Source organism: Marmota monax, unplaced genomic scaffold (assembly GCF_021218885.2).
Source record: "Marmota monax isolate L192 unplaced genomic scaffold, Marmota_monax_Labrador192_F-V1.1 WCK01_AAM20220418_F8-fsc00080, whole genome shotgun sequence".
In the NCBI taxonomy this organism is placed as follows: Eukaryota; Metazoa; Chordata; class Mammalia; order Rodentia; family Sciuridae; genus Marmota; species Marmota monax.
The window spans coordinates 4432822-4454922 of NW_026694750.1; the positions used below are offsets into that span (position 1 = coordinate 4432822).

The window sequence follows — 22101 nt, forward strand, 5'->3', positions numbered from 1 at the left end:
CCCTTATTGAAACCTAAATTAGATTCTGCATTGTACAAGTGCATAACCGGGTTTCTCTCTTCTCATGGAGAAAATTTCTACTCTGAAAATGGCAGCACATTGCCTACTGCAAAACCAGATTCAGGGAAAAGCTCAGGGGCTGCGTGGTGAGCTCCGACTCCCTCCTCCCCCCCACAGCGGCTCCTCCCCCTCACAGCGGCTCCTCCCTCTTACAGGGGCTCCTCCCTCCTCACAGAGGCTCCATCCTCTCACAGCGGCTCCTCCCCCTCACAGCGGCTCCTCCCTCTCACAGCGGCTCCTCCCCCTCACAGTGGCTCCTCCCTCTCACAGTGGCTCCTCCCTCTTACAGTGGCTCCTCCCTCCTCACATAGGCTCCATCCTCTCACAGTGGCTCCTCCCTCTCACAGTGGCTCCTCACTCTTCACAGTGGCTCCTCCCCCTCACAGCAGCTCCATCCTCTCACAGTGGCTCCTCCCTCCTCACAGTGGCTCCTCCCTCTCACAGTGGCTCCTCACTCTTCACAGTGGCTCCTTCATCTTCACAGAGGCTCCATCCTCTCACAGTGGCTCCATCCTCTCACAGTGGCTCCTCCCTCTCACAGCGGCTCCTCCCTCTCAAAGCGGCTCATCCCTCTTACAGTGGCTCCTCCCTCCTCACAGTGGCTCCTCCCTCTCACAGTGGCTCCTCCCTCTTCACAGATGCTCCTCCCTCTCACAGTATCTACAGACCCCCAGGAGCGTCTCTCTTGGGCAAATCCAACAAGACTTTCTGAGGAGCCATGGCAGTTGGAACTGCAGTTCTCTTCCCAAATCAACCTGGGAGGGCTCTGCATGACAGCCTGCTCCTCTTGTGCTCATAGCTCCAAAAGGGCAGTTTCCTTGGCTTGCAGCTTTCGGTTGAACCCCACCATCCTAGTCAGCTTCCAGGCCCGGGACCCAACAGGTATAGGCCAGGTGGTCATCAAATGGGATGTAAGACCTTTAGCCAAAAATGAAAATATGACCCATACTGCAGCATACTTAGAATTGGTGTCCTAGACATAATATTTGCTTTCTCTGGAAAGTGACCTCTACAATGCACCACAGAGATGACCTCAGCAGACCAGATGGGTGACCTGGCCCCCAGCAATAGAAAACTCCAGCCTGATTCTTCCTGTGTCCTCACAAGAAGCTCTTCTTTTTCTCCTTGGACCAGCTTGAGGTTTTTTTCTATAAATTGTGGCCAAAGGAGTCAGAATACAGCTGCCTAATGTAGGATGAGCCTGGGATGTTTTGCGATATCTAGCCTGATTTTCATGGAATGTTCAAGAAGTGCAGTACTTGGTATTGCTACCCATCCATCTATCCATCCACCCACTCATCCATCCATCCATCCATCCACCACCCAGCTAATCTCTTCTTTGTGTGCCTACCATTTGCCAGGCACTGGGCTAGAGCAATGAACAAATCAGGTATGAAACCCTCCTCATGAAGCCTTGTGAAAAAGGAAAATAGGGAATAAAATAAAACACTAAAATAAACATCTAAAATCAAGCTGTGATAAGTTTTACAAAGGAAAAGTTACAGATTGTGACAGGGAGCCTGGTAGTTTGGGGGTTGGGATTTAAGCTGAGACTCCGTAAGAGCAGAGGGGGAAGGGAAGGAGGAAGGGGAGAGGATGGTCCAGCCCTGACGCCATCAGGGCCTCTGGAACTGAAGGCTCCAGCACAGCTGGAACCTGGTGCGGGGAGGGTGGGCAGAACTAAGGAGGTGGCACGGATCTTCAAAACTGGCTCATCTACTTTCTAAGAACAAGGAATGGAGTTAGGAAAGGCTTCCAGGAATGCAGCTTCCCCACCCAGCCCCCGACAGTCTCGGGTCTTTCTGGAAAGCACTTTTGGACAACCTGACTGAGGGAAGGGTAACACAGGGTAGACAGCAAATGGGACTCACAGCCCCACACATTTTGTAAGCCCTAGTGACTGTTCCCAAATCCCAATCTGAAAATGGATGAGACATCAAACAAGTTTACAGTGGGCAGCCTCACGGGCTGGATCCAAGAGGGTAGTGTTAAGATTAGGGTCTGTTAGCAGCATAGCAACGATGCCTGGCTCTCTACCCAGAGAGAACGCCCAAGACTGTGGTCCCATAACCCTCACCCACAACCCACCCTCCACCTCATGGGAAACTGGCAGCTAGTCCACACACCAGGCCATCAGCCCTGCCATCGCCTGGTGCCCACCAAGCTGCAAGGATCTAGGCTACTGAGGCAGGGGCTATTTCTGTTCCCCTCCCTCCCTAACCTTCCCCAGTCCAGGACATTTGCCCAGAGCCACTGCACAGAGAGTCAAGTGGGGAGACGGCCAGGAAGGGGTCCTAGGGAGGACCAAAGCACCTAGAGCCACTTTCTATCACCCCTTAGGGACAGGGAGCCAGCACCCAGGGCCATACTACCTACAACCTTAAGGAAGGGTACTAAATCATGAGAAGTACTTGGGTCACTTAAGAAGTAAATAAGGGACTCCTGTCCTGAGAGGGGAGCGCAGGCAGGAAACACTTGTTCCAAGGGCTGCATCACCCACTCACGTGAGGAGCATGCTGAATACCCCTGCTCCACCCCCTCTTTCCAAGTTCCACACATGCGATGGAGGAGAGGCATCTCTCCAGCCATCTTCCCTCACCGTCCCCGCAATGTCCCAATTGCCGGTGGCCAGCATGGGAGAAAGAACCAGGGAGTCCTAGAAACAGGCACAGGTGCTGTCCATCAACTTGAGCCTGAAGCACTGCTCCCCAGGTACAGCCCGGGGAGGCTCATGCCCTGGGGATTCCAGATACCCACCATGCACACACCCCCTGGAGAATATTCTGTAGGGTGCGCTGTGGGCTTACAGTAAGACTGGGTGGGGAAGCAGCACATGCTTCAGGAAGAAAAGCACCAGGGAGAGAGTCAAGAAGCCTGGCTTCCAACACCATGCAACCATCAAACTGTTTAAGTGTTTAAAACATGGCAATGTGTTTATTACGTAATGCAGTACAAATATATTATGCATTAAGTGCAAAACACTATATTATACATTAATATAATGAAAAAGTAGACTACAAATTTGTAGAGTAAAAACTCAGCTATGTAAACACACATAGAAAAAGTCCAGAAATTGGTAAAAAGTGGGCAATTGCCATCTTCTTCATCTCTTGAACTTTTCAACTTTTCTTCAAGGCACACACATTTCTATCAGACATGGTAAGGTCCTTTATGAGATATTCCAAAATCCAAAAAGTTTGTGGAATTCAAAAGTCTTTTGCCTTAAATTGGACATATTTTGAGGGCAAACTTGACCTGAGTGGACACGATTCCTAGTCCTTATCCACCCCACCTAGTGTTTATTCACATGTGTCACTGGGCAATGTCAGCATGTCTGCCCATGGGTGCTGTTCTGAAAGCCACTGCACTGCCTAGTAGCATAGAAATACTCCTATTCTTTAGAAGTCCAAAGAATCCTGAGTTCTGCAACACCACTGATCCCGAGGGTTCCAGATAAGGGAACCACAGCCCAGGGACAGCAGAAGAGGACCAAGGCTCTAGACCATCCTGTGTCTTGCCATGTGACCTAGCAGAATTCATGTCTCTCTAGACCCTGGTGTCCCAATCTACACCATGAAGGATGGAGATCTTTACGTCTCTCCTGACTCTGTTGCTACACTTGCTTATGATTCTGGGTACAAGTGCAAGGCAATGCAGAGTTCCTAAAGGGGACCCATCCCTTTGGCTCCCAATGCCTCTTTGAAGCATCCTTGTTTGGCCAGAGAGGAGCCTTAGGCCTCTGGACAAAAAGAGATGATTCTAGATTCCCATCAGGGAAGACAGCACCTGTGTGTGACTGTCCCCCAACCTGTAGGCCCCAAATGGCGGGGGGGGGGAGCACTACTGAAGGGACTCAGAACATCCATAGCTGGTACTCCCAGCAGGACCATCAGAAAGGGCTTCTGGGAGGCTTACTAAACTGCCTCTCTGAGCTTCCTCCCAGGATGTTCCTCTCTAGAGGGAAAGCCCAAGGGAGAAAAGGCCCCACAGTGGGATTTGAAGAAACTGAATGACAGGGACAGGTTGTAGGGTGCTCCTGTGTCCCACAATTCGAAGCACTAAGATAACCCCTTTTCATGTGCACCTAGGGAACTGAGCCCCAGGATAACTTTGTAAGCAAGGAAAACACAGTGAAGGGACAGAGAAACTGTCCTGAACTCCAGGGGTCCTCTCCCCAACTACACCACCTCCATTGCCACAGCCTTGTGATTTTTAATTTTCTTCTAATTTGGGGATTGCAGCAGCGTTCTAAGAACCCCTCTAAGTGTTTTAGGGAGATGGTAATGGTCCTACACTAAAATAATTCAACCAACACTATAATTTTAGTGCCACCATCAAAATGAAATAATGGCTGTTTACTATGTTACACCTTTCAAATGACCTTCATTTGAATACAAATTGTGGCTTGAAATTCTAAAAGCTGCTCAGTTCCAGAAGGCTGCGGAAACACAGGAGCTCAGTGAGGGCTGCTCTTCCCAGAGCCTCCTTCCATAACCACACAGTTTAAATGGATCTCTTTCTCTGGAGCTGCTGGAGACCCATTTAGCGCCTGGATGTAGAATTAAATGGCCCTGGCCCTGCGAAACAGGCCCAGGAGCTGGAGGAGGCCAGGCCTCCCTCGAAGCAGGTGACGGGCCTGTTACCTGGGAAACCTGCCATGCTGGAGACTGCAGCAGAGAGAGTTCAGGAAACTTCCTCCAGGGGAAAGGGGACAAGCTGCCCTGCGGAACCAGCCCACGTCACCATCTCGCTCCTTCCTGCTCTCCCTGCCACACTGCCCTCCACAGCTCCCTCACCACACCAACAGCCTGCTGGGCATCCCGCACCTCTGCCACCTTCTCCTCTGCCTCTGCTAAGACCCGACTCTGCCGGAGCCAAGAGGGAGGCCCCTGGCAGCCTGGTTACACATCACTCTACCTGTGTCCACTGAGAGGCCCCAGAGGAGAGGGAGGGGCAGGCCGGGGAGGGCTGTCCTTTCTGTGCCTGTCTGGGACAGCCAGGTTAGAGGTGCACTTTGTACCCAAAACACCCAGCTCCCAACTAATGTCTGATGGATTGAAATTTCATCTCTAGAAGCTTCCTGGGTGCATCAGCAGAATGTCTATCCTGTCTAAAACACTGTGATTATTACTGATTTTTGTTTCCACCCAAATGAAAACAGTTTCAGAACCCAGGTCAGGCAATTTTTACAAACACGGCTTAGGTCAAGCACTTAATCTCTGCAAGACTTAGTTTCCACATCTGTAAGTGATAATAATGATACAATGTACCTAGTAGGCTGTTGTGACACACAAACGACATAATAAACATTTAAAAACTTAACCCAGTGCCTGTCACCAGGTGCTGCACAAATATAAATTCCAGAATGTGCTGGATTTTTTGCTGCTGTGCCTCTAGCGCGTCCCTTGCTGTCCAGCTTGCTCTAGATGCTCTCGGCAGGTACGGGCTCTACCAGCAGGCTCCACCCACGACCTTCTCTCCCATCCAGTGCCCTAATCCTGTTATTTGCCAGACTTGGGTCTAGAATATTCTCTGCCCTCTTCCCTTCTTGTGCATGGCCCATCCACCCTTAGGGAGACTGGCTCCTGCTGGACCACCCTGGCCTATGATCCTCTCCTCCTGAGCCGCCAGCTCCCTCCGGAGGCTGACCTCCAGGCCGATGTGCTCCCTCTCAAAGGCATCTTCCTCAAGGCAGGAGCCCTTGTCCCCCAGGTCCTCATCCAGAGCCCAACAAACTGAACTCTGTATCTGCTGTCACTCCCAGGGGTAAGGGGAGCCTCCTCTCCCCTTCTCATCAGCCACCACATAATCCTGGCCCCAGTCCCCAGGACCCAAGGCCAGCAACGCCAGCTCTTTCCTTGGTTCCACAAACACACCCCAGTGGTCCTGCTGATGAGTCCTCCACACCTCTGTGTTGGTGCTCCTCTTTCCGCTCCTGGTCCTGATCTTCGCTGTCAGACTGACCCACCTCACTCTCCCGCTGGAGTAGGTGGAGGGCCTGCCCAAACTTCAGGTTCGGCTCCTGGTGCCTCCTTTGGGTCTGCCGCCAGCAGCTCCGACCTGAGCCACTCCGCAGCATTGAGGAGGAAGAAGCCTCAATCCTTGTGCAGCGAGGATGAGCCTTAGGATCACTACACTCAATGACAGAAGCTAGACGCAAAAGACCACCCGTGCACGATTCCACTAACACGGCAGGCCCAGAATAGGGGACTCCACACAGACAGAAAGCGGACTGGAGGAAGCAAAGGCGGGGAGAGCTGGGGGCTGGGCGGTGACAGCTAAAGAGGTGGGGTCTCTGGGGGGCAGTGAAAATGTTCTAAGATTCATACTGAACCTTCTGGGGCTCACTTTCCCTCAGGAAAAGATCCTGAGCCCCTCAAGGCCAGGGATGTCTGTCCTTCTCCTTTCCCCAAAGCTCTAAAATTGGTTGTAGCGATGGTCGCACAATATGAATATGCTAAAAAAACAGAATTATATGCTTCAAGTGGATGAGCAGGGCCGTGTGTTAAGGACGTCTCAATACTGTCATCACGCTCTCCGCGGGCTCCACCCCTCCTCACCCACCACACTCCCCCGCCCCAGCCTGAACTGCTGAACTGCACCCAGGAAGTCCTGGCCATCAAGGTAGCACCTGTCATTTACTCTTTCCTTCCTGGTTTCAACAAATGGTGACTGTGCATGGACAACCACCTCAAGAGTACACAGCACTGCTTCCAGGTACCCACAGTCTAATGAAAACCAACAGCAAAGGAGCCAAAGGACACTTCGAGTGCCCTGTGCTGACCATGCGCTCCGCTGCCTCTTAAGTTTGTAGTGAACGTTTCAGGTTGACTCTTGATCTTCTTGAGAGGATCCTGAGCCCCTTGAGGCCAGAGATGAAGTCCGTCCCTCTCCTCTACCCAGAGCTCACCCTGTTTGTGGGTGGGTATTAGAGTCTGTAAACAAGTCAGGATGGCGCCTGGCATTTTGCCAGGGGGAGTGGTTTGTGAGGTGGCGCCAGCGAGCCATTAAGTGTGGAGATTTCTTATTGGCTGACTGCTGTATCTAGTTTATGTTAATTAGATAAGCTGTGTGGAATGTATATATACCCCTCCTGACCTACAATAAACGGCTCCCACTCTTGCTGTATCAATCTACACAAGTTGCTCGTCAGCCCTGGTTATTTTGCTGCAGCCAGACTGCGGCAGATGGTGGCCCGTTACGGGGAGCCCCGGGACACTCGGGAGTAAGTGACGAAAAAAAAGCTGCCCTTCCCTAGATAGGACGGAGCAAATCTGCTCGTCCCTAAACAGACAGGGCGAGAGGAAAAATGACCATTTTAAGAAGATGGAAAAGATTGATACAGTATGTTTGTGTCTTGTTTTGTCTTGAAATGTTGTATTGTCTTTGTGACGAAAATATGCAAGGGGTGTTAAGTAAATTACTAAGGGAAGGAGGCACCCCAGTGGAACCAAAAATAGTTAGGGCATGTGTTGATAAGAGCCCAGGAACTCTAGTCAGAAAGAAAAAGAAAGTTCAGAAGAAGAAGGATTATCAGGAAAAAAGTTGCAGCAAAAGGCTATTACTAAATACTTTTCATTACCGGAGGGTGTGTGAATCCACGTGGCAGCTGCGTGAGCCAGTCATGGCGCAGCAAGGAGTTTCCAAGCAGCGACAGCCCGGCTCTTCCCCGCCCCCGCCCGGGGAGCGGGACGCCACTGCAAGAGCCCAAATCTAGACCTGACCCGGAGGCACAGTCTCACAGGCTCTTGCTCCCTGTGCCCGGTGGCAGTTTGAGTCCGCGACGCTCCCCGTCTGGGGCTGCCCGAGGACGCTGCAGCTGGGCGGAGGACGCACATGGTGTCCCTGAAGTTTGATCATTTCCAAGGCCAGTAACTACAATGGTTCTCCCACACCTGGAAGCTAATGAGTAATGAGTGCCATTAAGGCCTATTTCAAATGTAAAAATCCTTGAGATAATGTACTAAATTGTCCAGAAGTTTGTTTTCTTAGTGCCTGCTGGAATACTACAGGATTTTCTTTAACATCATTGCTGGAGTTCCTGCCTTCGTCCCAGTGCCGGTGAAAACGAGGGTGGAAGAATTTCCAGTGTCGTTGAAAACCGGATGAAACTTCGGCTGAGAAACAGAGGAGACTTCGGAGCTGTTGCTGTTTCTGCTGCTACAGCTTAGGCTAGCTGCCTGCAGAACTTACCTGTACTGTGATTTAAGCTAGCTGCCTGCAGAACTTACCTGGACTGTGATTTACCTGGACTGTGAGTTAATCTACTGAGACACTGCTTTACCTGGACTGAGACAACAAACTGTAATCTACAACAAATTGTAACTCGGTATCTTTGCAAACGGTGTCATTGCTCTTATAATTTTTCCAAGGGCTTCTTGCATGGAGCCACCAATTGGCTTGTATTGTGGCATTTTGTATCCTCCCCTTCTGCTTGTAGCAGATTATTTATGGTGTTTGTGTAAAAACCACTATGGTCGTTATTTAAATTAAACAAAAGGGGGAAATGTTAGAGTCTGTAAACAAGTCAGGATGGCGCCTGGCATTTTGCCAGGGGGAGTGGTTTGTGAGGTGGCGCCAGCGAGCCATTAAGTGTGGAGATTCCTTATTGGTTGACTGCTGTATCTAGTTTATGTTAATTAGATAAGCTGTGTGGAATGTATATATACCGCTCCTGTCCTACAATAAACAGCTCCCACTCCTGCTGTATCAATGTACACAAGTTGCTCGTCACCCCCCGGATATTTTGCTGCAGCCGGACTGCGGCAGGTGGGTAGGGAGCATACAGAATTGGCCCAGAAGCCCTCGGACAGCTGCCTGCCATGCTGCTGCCGCAGCGTGTCTGGGGCAGGTCCTTCATCCATCGCTGCCAACGAAGTCCTACCCTGGAAAGCACAGTGGGCACCTGCCTCACAAGAGCCAGAGACCACAGGGTGACTACATGAGCTACAGACTGAGGGTGATCTGTTGAAAAGTTAACTGGTATTTTATGGACTCATCAGAAATGAAAGAAAAGTAGTTCCCCTTCTCCTGGAAGATAGAAGCCTTTTACTTATTCCAACCTATGCTTGATATTTGTTGGATGAATGAATGCTTTTACTATCATTGTTAATTCCCACAGGGGAGAAATAAGTCTCAAATCCCTAGGCCAGAAGAAGATGGCTAGCTGCCCTGCAGGATGTCCCTGGGGAGAGGTCTCTGCATCTCCAAGGTCTCACTTTGAGAAGGGGTGAGGCCCAGGGGTTTGGTGAGAGGAGAGAAGCCTTCCTGGGGCAATGGTTGGCTCTTCCACGGTCTAGAGAAGACACAGGTGGAGGGACTCTGCAGGTGGGGAGTCAGGGGTCTGAGTTCCATCAGACAAAGCAAAGCTAAGATAAGGAGCGGAACCTCAGAAGGAGTGTGAAGAGCAGACACCAAATGCTATGGCTTTTGTGACCTGAACAAGACTTGAAGTGGCCCTGCTTAGCAAGGTGTGGAGCTACCAGAGGGACCACCCAACCCTGAATGGCTTCTGCTGGTCTCAGCAGTGGGGCAAGAAGAATCCAATGAGGAGCAGAAGCTGCCAAGAAGAGGGGACTGTCCTGCACTCTGAGCCCCAGGGTTCTCTCTTGCACAACCTGGAGCGGGATGCCCCAAGAACTCCTGATTTGGGACCAACTTCTAATGGTAGCAGATGGGGCCTTGAACTGTATTTAATTAGATTTAAACAAAGAAATGTAATCTTCCCCGCACTCCTAGTGTCTTGGAACGATTCCAACCTGACATTTAGGGGGATTCTCTGAGATGATTAATTCATATCCGCCTCACCGGCCAAGCACAATTCCTGGACTTGGAGGCAACTGATGTTTTATTTTTTGAGACAATGACCAGTGAACCATCAGAGAACTGGGGCAGAGAGAAAAGCATGGTCTCTCAAAAGTTTCTGCTGCTTGGGGAATCCCAATGAAGGACAAGAAGAATGGACGAAAAGAACCCCAGAAAATGTTTGCAAAGCCCAGGAGAGAAAAAGAGGCCGGGAAAGAGGAGAGGGCAAGTCCTGGGCGAGTGAGAGAGCCCTGCAGCTTTCCCAGTGCAGTTCGAATGCCAGGTGAGGGGCTCGGGGACTTACTGACCCATGACAATGAAGCCTGTGGTCAAGGCAACACCGAGCTCAGCCTGCAGCTGGGGACCTTCAGCAAAGGTTCCAGGGACAAGTCCTCTTCAGAGTCTTTTTCAGATGCCCAGGCTTAGGTATGTGGCCGTGACTCAGTGGGAGAACCTCTCCCACAAACAAATAGGCTTTAGGTGGCAAAAGGGCTCCATACCCACAGGAGATCGGCAGGAACTATTCCAATTCCATGTGGCTCAGAAATGGCCCTAGTCCTGCTGCAAGCCAACCTACAAGACAGCACTTCTTTACCAAGCATAAGCCTCCCTCTGGACAGCCTCCCCAATCTCAGAGCTCAGCAGAACACTGGCTGGCATCCCGAAGCAGAGCGGACAGACAGACAACGGGGACCAGAGGACAGATAAGCCTTGACTTTCCATCTCCCTGACACTCACCCAACTCCCTGATTTGCAGAAAGCCCTTCACTTCAGGACAGAGCCTACCACAGCCAACATTTACATTAATCCCTCAGCTTGTATAAGAAAAATTGCTTGTCTCCACTCGTAGGCCACCATGCCGTGTGCCACCCCATTTAGAGTTTATTTTACATTAAATCTCCAAGGCAGAGACCCTACTGTTGGTCTGCATAAAGCAGAGTTATTGGTCCAAGTGTTTTTAAAAATAAATGCAACTCCAGACCCCAAGAAACTGAAGGGACATTATGGGAATACACAACTGTATTGTTTTGTTACTCTATGAAAAATTGGATTTCCTTACTCCAGCTTCCCCGCCTGCTCCTGGGCTCCTCCCTCTCCTTGTTCCTCACCTGAGACTCTGCTGCAGCTCCTGGCACCGAGAACAACACATATTACGAAGCAGGACAGCCCGCGCCCACTCCGGGGTCTCAAGCTGCTCTGCGTGCCGCGTAGAGGGCCCCGACGAACCCCAGCTTCCGTCTTCCTGCGCACTGGGAGAGTCTGCCATTTAAGCCAAATTCCAAATAAGAACCCCAGGGCCTCAAGCTGGGATTTAAGGATCACGTTTCACCACAGGCCTCCCTAAAGGCTGGTCCTGACAGGGAGATTCTTTATGCACTGAGATTTGGAGACAAAAGGTTCCTTCCAGGTAGATGCCCTGGACATGGTGGAGCAGCTATTGCTTCAACTCCCCCACAGCTCATACTGTAAGAGGAAGGGGCAGCCCTTCACCCAGGCTCATGGCCACAGGAACATCCACAGGACTGAATCTGTCACCATACAGTTGAGTTCCGAGTGCCTGAGTACACAATGACCCTATAAGGCAATGTTCTGGCAGACAGGGAACAGGAGGTTAAGAAACTGTCCACGGTCAAGAAAAAATCAGGATGTGACTGGCCATCCTGCTCTGCGTGTTTTCCAAAAGAACTGAAATCTCAGTCTCAAAAAGATATTACCACTCCTATGCTCCTTGCAGCACTATCCAGAATGACAAAAATGTGGCACAGCCTAATGTCCACCTCCAGATGAACAGATAAAGGGGTCTTGGGATACGCATGCAGCGGGGCAGAATGCCGCCTTAAAAAGGAAGGGTTCTGCAATATGGGACAACATGGGTGGGCCTTGAGGACCTTACACTAGGAAAAATGAGCCAGTCCCAGAGGACCAGTCCTGTGCGACTCCACATGGTTGAAGCACCTAAAGAGCCAAACTCACAGAATCAGGGAGACTGCATGGTGGCCACAGAGGCAGATGGGAGGGGAGCGTGGGGAGTCGCTGACTGACTCCAGACATGATGATTCCTTCTAGAGAGCTGCTGAACACCATTGTGCCTTCAGAGAACAGTACTGTGCCGTTCACCTAAAAGTCTAAGATAATACACCTCCTGCTAAGTGTTCTTGCCAAAATAATAATAATGAAAAAACAAATTAGGCTCAGGATAAGTTTGGATACAGAGAATAAAGTCTACGATCATCCCACCCTCACCCAGAGGCACGATCAGGATTCTGCTTTTGGCCCCTTTAATCAACATTCCCTGGCCAACTGCCAGCTCCCTGGGCAGCCAGGCAGGCCTCCCTCATGGGTTCTCCTTAGCAAGGGAGCTCAATGAGGGCGGGGACAGTGCTCCCTACACCTGGAAGAGCAGCCTGACACACTGCAGGAATCACAGAAGCGGAGAGAGTGGATACAGTTTAACTGAAAACATTAGGGGACAAGGTGCTTCCTAAAATATGATCCTTTCCCCAAATACAAAAGAAGAAAAAGTAAAAACTCAAACACCTGTGGAAGGTCAAATCAATACTAGTTTGTTCAAAGGAATGAGTGCATGTCTTCACGGAGTCTTTTTTGTCTTTATTAAATACCAGGAGCCAGGCGTACTGTTGCAGTATACACAGGACTGCCCTCAAGCGGTATATTATTCTCCCCTTCCGTCCACATGTTTACAACCATGAAACACAGAAATGGAGTTCCCTCCCCACTAGAGTAACAGGACAGCCAGCTCTCCCTGCATGAGAACCTGCCCACCTCAGCAAAACTTCTCAAGGTGCGTGCGTGCATGCACGCGCGTGCGCACACACACACACACACACACACACACACGCCAAGAAGAAGACAAGAGGAAAAGGAGGCTCCTGGCCAAGTTTCTTTCCAGAGCTTTCAACCTCCCAATGATGCCAAGTGACAAAGGCCTACAAGAGCTGTCCCTAGGAAGCTCTGCCCTGACATATGCCCTGTCAAGATATGCCTTGTCCTGGGCTGTCCACACACAGGAGGCCTCTCCTTCAAAAAACAACCCCAGGGGCTGGGGTTGGGGCTCAGCGGTAGAGTGCAACCCTAGCACATGGGACGCCCTGGGTTTGCTTCTCAGCACCACATAAAAATAAATAAATAAAATAGAGTATTGTGTCCAACTACAACTAAAAACTAAATATAAAAAAAATTTTTTTTAAAGCAGCCCCAGCACCTGGCCTGGACCCCTCCTTTTGCTAGATCACCTCTTGGTTTCAGTGAGGCAGATGGCAGCAGGTGAAGAGCCAGGGCTGGTGGCCGGTGGCACTGAGTCACACCTGGGTTACAGTGATAATGCCATTACTGAGATCCTGCAGTGGCCAGAGACAAGTGCCTGCTTCTCCCAGATAACCCTGTCCTTTCCCTTTCTTTCCTTTCTCCTTCAGAGAGCAGTGATCAGCCTGATCACCAACCTAATATTAACACAGGAGGGCCATGGGATTTTATCCCGGCCACAGCCATTTCCCTGTACCAAATCAGCTCTAATGCAACCAAGCCTTCAAAGTCATTAAATGCCTTTTAATAAAGGGCCTGCCTGCAGATCTGTTCTTTGGTTAGAGACCAACCAGGGATGCATCTGCCGCTGAGCAGCTGAAGACAACGGTAAAATCAGTAGTGAGGGCAGGGTGGTTAAAAACAGCTTCTGCCTTGATGTGCCTGCAAACTGTCCAGGAGATTGGAATTTCAGAATCTCTACTTTCAGCTTATTCTTGTGCTCACTAAAGTCAGGACAGACTGACTCGGATATCATTGCACCGTCTGCTTATTGATTACCTTTCCGAGGTGCAGTGCCACAAAGAAGAAATTTCAACACTCCAGCAAGAAGCTGCTAGAAACCCTCCCACTCCCACACCCCCACGGGGACCTGCTCTGATGAGCAGGTCCAGAAGAACAGAGAGGGCCCACTGTGTCCTCTGTTATGGGAATCTCTTGTCCTTGCACTGTTCATGACTTCCAAAGTCTCCTCCATCTCTGCCACAGTTGAGCAGCAGCTGGTGACAGAAAGCCAGCGTTCTCTGGAAAGGGGCTCTGGAAAGAAGCTTCCGAGGCCCTCTAAAGGAACAGAAGGCAAACCAGAGTGCCTTCCCTCCCGATGCCCAGGGAGTGGCATTCGGACCAGATCAGCAAGGCAGCCAGGCAGAAGGGAGAAGATGAAACGGCCAGGCAGCAGGGGTCCCGCAGACACTGCCCACGGCTCTCATTCTCGTAGGCCGTAGTGCACAGCAGCCCAGTCATACTCTACAAGTCAGTGGGTCTGTTCTGCTCAGAGGCTGCTGTGACCCAGACGTTTTAGAGTCACCAAATTCTCCAGGCCTCGCCTGGGGCATCAAGCCCTGTCCCTGCTTCCTGGCCCTTGGAGTAACCCCTTCAAGCTTACCCTGTCACCAATGCTGGTCTCCACTCAGTCTCCACTCCTGCTGCAGTCCCACCCCCTACCACCAAATTCAGCTTCCTGCAATGCTGAGTGCACCAGCCTCGCAGGCAGAGCGCTACCACGCCAGGCAAACAGAGCAGGGGCGAGGGCCCAGGCCTGGGATCACAAAATATCCAATATGTGCAGGCTGCCCCATGGCCGAGTGGCTGGAACAGGGAAAAGGTCTGCTGTTTCCGTCCGCGCATTCCTGGAAGTTTACAGTTGTAGAACAAAAACAAATTCATGATTTAAAATAATCTTACAGAGATGGAAAACAGAGTGTGGGAGAAGGATTAGGGAAAGTGGAGGGACCAGGGGTTGCCTAGCCAGGAAAGCAGGATGACGTCCATGGCGATGTGTGGTTCTGATGGGTACATGAATCAGCATGGGACGCGAATGACACAGACGCACCATGTGCATTGTATCAGTGTCGGTGCTCTAGATGTGACAGTACTACAGTTAGGCAATAGGGAGCCATTGCAGGGAGCTGGCAGAGGGGACACAGGGCCTCTCTGTACTGTCTTTGCCATTTCCTGCAACTTTATAATGATTTCAAAATAAAAACTTGAAAATTGGCTTGACCATGGTCTACACCTCATGCTGAGTAGTATGGATGACTGGACGCATCTGAACTGCGAGTCGACACTGCCTGGGAAGGGCAAGAACTGGTCTAAGCTCTGTTTCGTTAACAGGGAGAAAGAAAGCACACCCTTCTTTTAGTTGCCCCTCCAAGCTCCACAGGGAGGTGCCTGTGGCATGGAGGGGAGCTGAGGCTGGAGAAGCGTGCTGAGCCAGAACGAGCTGGTCAGGGCAGGGATATGCAGAGCCGATCTCGCCTGGCTCATTGATCCCCAGCACATCACTCAGCCCTTCTCACGACCTAAAGCAGATGTGAGTGTCCTCAGATTTCAGGTGAGGAGCCCGAGCAGGGTATGTGGCAGCAGATGATTAGAGCCCATGACTCCTCTCTGCACTGGTCACCTCAATTCAGCAATGCCCCAGCCCAGGCTGCCTCCACTCAGGTCACAGGCATCCCATTGCCCCTACCACAAACCAAAACACCACCTCCTTCCTGCCCAGACTCCAAGTGCAGATCCCCTCTCCTGTCTCCTGCTCAGAGGCTCCCTAATTTAGCACGGCCCACACTGGTGGGACAGGTGCCCTTCGCAATAGAGGAAGCATCTGGCTGAGTTCTTGCTGCAAATGATGTGGAGGCCAAGCAAGGGTCCCCATGCACTCCAGCGGTCATTCTTGCCCCATCTGATCTCTCACTTCGGCCCAGAGCTTCCTGGGCTTCTCTTTTCAGGATGAAGGTCTAAATCCTGCAAGTATCCCCCGACTTGGCAAGGTGGAGGGCGCCCTTGGAGACAGACACTCACCTCTGCACCCACGTCCCAGCCTCTTGCACACTCTTGCTCACTGCAGTCACACTCTGCAGCTGGCAGCTCCCCAGTCACACCCACACCCTCCCCTGGGCCTGTTTGTACATTCAGCCCCTTCACCTACCATGCTCTTCCCCACATCTACCCCTTCACTCTGTCTACCTGCCTCCTTTCACCAGGGCATCTCCAGATCATCCTTCAGGTCTACACTTAACTGGCACTTCCTCAGAGTCCTCCCTGGCCCACCAGGAGAGGGTGATAAGCCCTACATAGGTGCTCCATGCTCCAGGGCCCCCCACGCTTCCCCCAAGATGATCCTATTCATCATTACCTCCTGCTTGCTGGTCTGCACTGCCGCGCACAGCATCTGGCACAAGTAGGCACACAGTAAATGTCTGTCTAAGTAATGAATCTCTGATGAGGAAACCAACATGACTTCCTACGGCCACATTCTCAGGTGGGAAGCTGGGATGGGAACTCAGGGATTGTCCTGCTCTGGGGGCTGTGAGCTCTCTACCTTAGTCAAAGACAGGGAGAAGGACGAGCCCTCCAGCCTTTATTTCTGATCTTGCCCCAACACAGACAGAGCCAAGGGCAGGCCAGGACACAAGTGCATGGCTCTGCTTGGTGGCTCACTGGATGCTGGAAACATACCCAGAGCCACATTAAGAGCAGTTTCCTCAGCAAACGAGTGGGCATGGGCTGCTCCTGAGGATGCCCTCCAGGGCAGGGGGAGCTGATGGAACCCTCGGGAGTAGGGGCAGTGGGCTTGGCAGCAACAGGAAGAAGCTGTGCAGCTTCGGGCTCAGTTTGGCAATTTATCGAGCTCTTCAAGTTGATGCATTATTATTAGTTTGCATATTTCTAATGTGCCCTCTAGTTATTAACAGTGATATAATGCCAACTGAGAAAACCAAGGGACCTCAGAAATATTTACATAGCAGCATAATTAAGACTAAGAGCTGAGTCGCCAAAGGATCCCACTGATTTTCTGGGAGAGAAAAAATAGGACATTCTGACTTCACTCCCTGCCCAGAGACCCTCCCTGAAGTTGGGGCTGGGCAGAAGCCCCCTGTGCCTCTCCTGTGACCACTGGGGACCATCAGGGCAGGACACCTCTGGGAGATGCATAACTGCTTCCCCTCAGAAGACTCAGCCCAGACCTTCAAAGTGGTACAGTGGGAGTTGATGGGTAGGAGCACCCAGCTCTGAAGTCCTCAGCCACAACAATGCCCCCAGGGAGTCCTCAACAGAAAGGCTGAAGGGCCCTTGGACTGAGAAGGCTCTCACTGAGGAGCAGCAAAGCCCCTCCCAGCCTCAGTCCTGGCCCTGAGCAGCAGAGCCTCCCGCTGAGCAAGCCCTGCAGCCAGACCCAGGGGCAGAGCAGAGGCTGCCCTCTCCCTCTAACAGGCAAGGCCCTTACTCAGTTGTGTCTCACAGCCTCTTTGTCAACACTCTCTGCCCCTCCTTCCATCCAGAATTCCATTCTGCATCAGAAAACTTCAGGTTGGTTCCAATAAGCTCAACCACCATTTTGTCATGAGTATCTTTTAAGATAAAAAAGGAAGTATGTTTTACAAGTGTTTGGGGTCCACTGATGAATACAGTGGAATATTATTCAGCCATGAGAAGGAACACAGATGGACCTGGAAACCATTATGCTGAGTGAAAGATGCCAGCCACAAAGTCAAACACGGTGCCACTGCATTAATAGGAAGTGAGAGGGGAGGCAGCTCCTTGCAGAGAGGAGGCAGATGTGGTAGTCTCAAGGCTGGAGAGGCGGCGGCCCTGGGGCGGTGGCCAAGGGCAAGAGGGTTCTCTTGGTTGATGAAATGCTCTGTAAATGACGGAGGGGATGGCTGCACCATTCTGCGCATAGAGAAAAACCACAGATCAGTACACTTAAAATGGGTAAACAGGATGGTGTGGAGATTGAACTGTGATTTAAGGCACAAAAAACTATTGGGGGGGGATCCCTGTTATTCCTTGTGGGGCCTCGGAAGGCAGTGTCATCAAGGTCCACCTGCAGAGGCATGGGACAGCCTGCAGCACTGCAAGCCTGGTCCCTGCCCTCTCCCAAGGCTTCCCCCTCTCCCCTTCAGCCCACACTCACAAGCTTGCTCTTGACATAGGAAGCTGCTGCTTCAAGCCCCAGGAAGATCCCAAGACTGGAAATCTACATTCCACAGGACACAACAAGCAGTAACTAATGCCAGACACGCGGCATCGAGCTTGCAATAAATGTCATCCTGTTTGGCTTCTGAAAGGGTCTCTGATATGCAGTTAATGCCGCATTCAGGCTCCATCCAGCCTCCATCACAGGCGATATGCAAATGCGGCTTTTGTCACAACCGGCACTAACTCTAATAACTCCCAAAGTGAAAATGTTCCCATAAAAACCACCATAAAAAGTCCCTTATTTTATTGCCAGCTAAGTTTTCTTTACTTGTTGTCAGGACTTTCTCCTCACTGCTGATTAGCTAACGGGCGGCACGTCATTTCTTTTCCTTTACAGAAACCAGGGCACAGAGTCACCAACCTGTCCCCCCTCCATCTGGAGCCGCCTTGCTTCAGCTGCCACAGCTGCCCAGCCCCCTCTGAGCCAGAGGGGCTTATAAACCACATTTACCTTCCCCGACCGGTGGCGGAAACGCATTACCTTTGCTCTGCTGGTTGCACGCCATGGTCAAATGGGAATATAAAAATCAGCCTTATTTATAACGACGGAATGCCTCTGCTGCTCGGGTTAGAACTGGCTGTCCCCTTGACACATACCACACATACAGAGGCAAGTGAAAACACACACATGCATAAAAGGCACACACGAAGGCACACACTCACACATGTGCACACACAGGCACACAGAAACACATACATTCTTGGATGTGTGCATACACTCACACGATGCTGCTTTTTCTGAAGTGGCTCTCACGTACATCCCATACAAAAGGGCACCCACCCGTCAGGCTCTCCCAGGTAGCCAGGCCTCTCAGTGCCTTAATCGAGACACCTCCCTCTCTGTCTCGAAACACCACACACCAGGTCTCCCAGATAGACCGGACCTCTCTAAATCTCAACCTGCCACTCTGTGATTCTTGAAAGAGGGCTGCAGAAACCCTTTAACAGGACACAAAACATGCCCCTGCCTCCATCCACAAGGGTATCGAAATCTCTTGGTCCTCCTTCCAGATAATTCCTGGTAGCATCCCAAATGCAAGACACACTGATTGCTGCTTCCTGCAAAGAGGCCCTGTGGAGAGATGCTACCAGGCCTCCTTGCACCGATTTCCCTCTAAGCAACAAGGTCTCCAATGAAATGCAAGACTAAAGTATAGTCCAGGCTCTATGATGTCTCCCAGGTTCATGCAGATGGGGCACATGCAGTATGCTGCGCCTCTACCCAGGGCACCCAGGATGCTGCACTTCTATCCAGACACCCAGGATTCTGCACCCTACCTGAACCCTATCAGAACCTAGAACACTGCACCTATGCAGTTAGTCTTGGGATAAACTCAAGGATGAAGTAGGCATCTGAGCCTTTATGAGGACCCGCCATCCCCCAGGAGACACTGGGAACGTGACCCATGTGGAGCAAGGACCCTGGACCCTCTCTCCCTTTAACAAGGTCAGGAACCAGGCCTGCACCCCCATTCCTCTGCTCTGCCTGGCCGCCAAGCCAGTGAGGGCGCCCCCGCCTACCAGGCTGGGGACCACAGCCTGCCAATCAGGCCTAGGGAAGGGTTGGAGAGCCAGGCAGGTAAATCCGAGTGCAGGCCCCCCAGCCCCTTCTCCTCCCTGCCGCCGATTCCTTTACGTGGGGTTTTAAAGGTCATGTTCTCCGTCAGTGGAAACATTCTACATGACACTTCTGAGGCAGTGACTCCTTTTAGAGGCATTTAATCCAAGAACAGCCACCCCCTGAAGAAAAGGGTTTATAGGTCACCGCTCAGGTGGCCTACAAATCATGCTGGCTCCAGCGGAGGGTGCCAGACACGAGAGGAAGCGGGTGGGGAAAAGCTGGAGGAACCTCAGCCAAAGGGGAATACAGCCCAGAGCAATGAAGGGTGGGTCCAGAGGGGCCAAAAGGGGCAGGAAAGGCAGGGCCACCAGGGAAGGGAGGAGCCTGCTGGGGAGGGGCCAGGTGGAAAGGGCCCACCAAAGGGGTGCAGGCTGGGGGGAGGACTCACAGGCAGGAGGAGGCAGGCACCTTCCTCCCCACCCTAGGGCCCACCTGCCAGCAAGGACTAGCTGACCTGGGTGGGGTGAAGCACAGTCTGAGAGTAGGGATTTGGAGAGGGTCCCCCAGCTGGGCAGAGTGGGAGACCAGAGTACGGTTTGCCAGAAGTCCTCTGCCCAGGTCTCACTGTGCTATGTACCCCACACACACATACACACACATGCACACACACACACACACCCCAGCTCAAAGCATACTTGTGTGATGAATAAATCCAGGTGTCTTGGCAGAGGCCGGATGCTCCAACAACACCTGAGACACCAGGCCTCTGGGGTGGGAGGGGTGCTGCCAGATGCTGGGAGCACCAGCCTAGGGAGGGTGAGGATTTGACAGCTGGGCAGGAGACTCCCATCCTGGGAGACCTGGACCAGCCACTAAGGGGTACACACAGCCCCCCACCCTCCCTTCCCTGGAAAAGGGGTTTTACTGCAACAACCAGAGAGCTCCACCCCCTGCAGGCTGCCAGGGAACCCAGCCAGCCCCCACCTTCTCCCACCCTAGAGGCTGGGTGCTGTTCCAGAGCACCCAGCTTCCAAACGTCCAAGCCAGGCTGGCCTCATGGTATTTATGTCCTGTAGAGGCTGAGAATGAATGGGCTTAGATCAATTCAATCAATCCCCTCAAAATGTTAAAAACCTAAGAAAGGTCACTGCCAGTGAATATTCCTTTCAGAAGCATCTCCCTCTCCCGCTCCCCACAACCTCCAGCACTGTGTCAAGGAGATGTTGCGGAGAGTGCTGGGCCCTTCTGCCCCTCAGCCCCACAGCCCAGGCCCAGGCAGACCACAGGAGGCAGAGCAGGAACACCCAGCTCTGAGCAGGCCACACACACCTTCTTGTCCACCCAGCACTCATCCTGTGCACAGTCCTGATGGGTGACAGGTTACAAGGCCAGGCATGTGAATGGGGGGAGGTATGTCCTGCAGACTGAAGACTGAGGCTGAGCTCTCCCAGGAGACGGTCCTCCAGCTCCGGCTGCCTAGGCCTCAGCATTCCGAAAGCTCATCCTGCCAGGATGTTCATTCTGTGAGCTACTCAGAGCCTCACAATAGAATCCTCACAATTCCAATTTTTGCTTAATTTAACCAGAGTTGATTTCTGAGGCTTACAACAAAGGAGCCATAACTGCATCACAGCCCCAGCACTTTTTCCAAACCTTGCTAAATTCAGACAAGTTAAGAAAAGCAAGAGTGAAATGAGAATTCCAAAAACTGCCCTAGAATCACTACCTACAATCAGATGGGCTGATCTACAAAATCGCCTTAAGCAGATGTTTCCACCCCAGACTACCTGGGTCTAAAATCCCAGTTCTCCCACTTACCAACTACGTGATATTGAGAGGTTACATAACCTCTCTGGCCTCCAGTGCCTCACCTATAACTTGCAGATAACAGATCTAACTGTTCTCGCAGGGCTATTGTGAAGACTAAATATGGCATATAGAGAAAGGGCTTGAAGTGAAACCTGCACATAGTCAGTACTCTGTACCTGGGAAAGTCAAGCAGATTAAATCATCCGCTGGTCCTTCCTGTACATGCATCATTTATTCAGCACCCACTGTGGGCCCAGCACTGCCCTAGGCCCGTCGACACACAAGCATAGTGGACCTGGCCCCCAGAAGTCCCTGTAGAGCTGGAGAGACAGACTTGTAAACACATAAATCCTTTTGCGTCTGATGTGATAAGACTATTCTGGAGGTATCCACAGAGTGCGGTGGGAGCACAGGGAGGAGTGATTAATTTTGCTTTGAGGGTTGGGGAGTCTTTGCAGAGGAGGTGACATTTGAGCTGGACTTTGAAAGACGAGCTCTCCACAGAACTAAATCTGGATCCAGTGCCAAGAGAGTCAGCTTCAAAAATCAATCCTGCCACCGGAGGAGGGGCAGCCAGCCACAGGCCAGCTTCTCAACAGCTCCCTGCGCCAAGGATGCCAGCTCCCCCAGGCCACGAGTGCCCAGACGCTCCCTGGAGACCAGACCAGGTTTTTTGGCCTCATTTTCCAATCATCTGACCCCATCTCCTCACCCCTAACTTAAGAGCTGTCAGTTCCAGGCAGACTCTCTGGTCACTACTCCTTAAATGAAACTTACAAATTCTTCCACTAAGAATAATCATGGTCACTTTAAAATTACATCCTTTGTAGAATGCTTTAGATCTC

General features: G+C 51.5%; 1 protein-coding gene and 1 long non-coding RNA gene across 18 annotated transcripts in view; both read right to left on the reverse strand.

The window, feature by feature from the left end:
- Camta1 (calmodulin binding transcription activator 1) overlaps positions 1-22101 on the reverse strand; it is a 767538-nt gene that overhangs the window by 592865 nt on the left and 152572 nt on the right. The gene's annotated exons all lie outside the window — the stretch shown is intronic.
- On the reverse strand, positions 17241-18085 carry LOC124079326 (uncharacterized). Its single transcript, XR_006847296.2, has 2 exons — positions 17822-18085; positions 17241-17577 (listed from the first exon to the last, which is right to left on the reverse strand). It is a non-coding gene; the product is annotated as an uncharacterized LOC124079326 (long non-coding RNA).